The sequence below is a fragment of the Stomoxys calcitrans genome, chromosome 5 (genome assembly GCF_963082655.1).
Source record: "Stomoxys calcitrans chromosome 5, idStoCalc2.1, whole genome shotgun sequence".
Taxonomy (NCBI): Eukaryota; Metazoa; Arthropoda; class Insecta; order Diptera; family Muscidae; genus Stomoxys; species Stomoxys calcitrans.
The window spans coordinates 157,370,982-157,372,592 of record NC_081556.1 but is presented as its reverse complement, the minus strand read 5'-3'; positions in this window follow the sequence as shown (position 1 = coordinate 157,372,592).

Sequence of the window (1,611 nt, the reverse complement as noted above, 5' to 3'; positions counted from 1 at the left end):
CAGATATCACGTTCTCAACTTTTTCAACCCCCATTAACGACGAATGGGTAGAAAATATCCAAGAATAGAGCTGTCTTCGAAAAATTCCAGCTCGAGTTAGGAAAAAGGTATCCTAATGAAATTTGTATTGAAATTATCCTAATGAAATTTGACGAATGAAACTTGTTTTTTTTTATCATATAAGATCATGTTTTGGGCGAAAATAGGATGTTAAAAGTCGACAATTTTTTATATCCAAAAAAAAAATCAAACAAAAATTTTTTTCAAAATTTTAGTGTGTTTCATAAAATCTTAAGAAAATGAGAAGTGCTCTTTGGGGGAGGGATGGCACTTCACACATTTCGAGTCAAATATGGATATCAAATTCGTGCTGCACTTCCAAATCCCTTTAATTTGAGCCTCATATTGCCATGGCCGGTAAACATGAACCGTTTCGAGGATGTTTTGTGGCTCGGGTGGCCAACGGCACCTTGCACTGAAAATAGATATTAAATTCGTTCTTTACTCTCATCGATAATGAAGCTAAGTTTAGGGGGTGCTTTAGGGGGTACCCCAAAACACTTGGCTCCAAAATTGGATATCAAATTCGTTTTCTACTCTCAAATACCTTTCGCTTGACTCCCATATTGTCATAATGGGTCAAATAACCCATTCGACGTATCTTTAGGAGAAAAAGCGCCACCCAGACTTGAATGCACATTTTAATGTCATATTCGTAATGTACGAATATGACATGCCCTAATATGCCCATTTGTGGGTGTTTGGGGTTGGGCGACCTGCCATTACTTGGACCTAATATTTTATACCATATTTGTAATCTACTGCCTAATACTTTTCATTTGAGTCTCATATTGACTTGAATTTCGAATATATCTGTTTAGAAGAGTTTTGGGGTTGGGGAGGCCCGCTGGGTACTTGAACCCAAATTTTAATAACATATTTGTTTTCTGGTCTCCAATACCTTTCATCTGATACCCTTGTTGTGCCAATCGGATCACCTTCGGATATGGGTGGCGTTTTTGGGGTAAGGGAGAGGGTCCGCCTCCACCCGATATCTAAAAAAAAATTATATAGCCTTCCATTATAGCCTTCAATTATATGTCCTTCCAGACAAACGTACACAATCTATGCAAAATTTTAAGAAAGTCGGTTCAGCCAAGTATCATATAGTCATAATGGGTCTAATGGCGTTTTTGATGGGTGGCGTGACCCCTTATACTTGGATCTGATTTTGTATGCCAGATTCGAAATCTAATCGCGAATACCTTTCATTTGAGCCCCATATTGAAATGAACGTCCAATATGTCTGTTTGGGGGAGTTTTGGGGTTGGGGCGACCCAATGGGTATTTAGACTCAAATTTTAATACCATATTCGTATTCTACTCTCCAATACCTTTCATTTGATACTTATATTGTCCCGATCGGTCCACTTTTGATTTTGGATTGTGGGGGAGGGCCCGTCCCCCGTTCGATATCGAAAAATTATAAAGCCTATGTTTCCTTCCAGACCAACCTACACAATATGCGAACATTTCGAGAAAATCGGTTCTGCCGTTTTTCAGTCTTTACGGAACAAACAACCGAGTCCCATATATCCGAGATTGGCTACT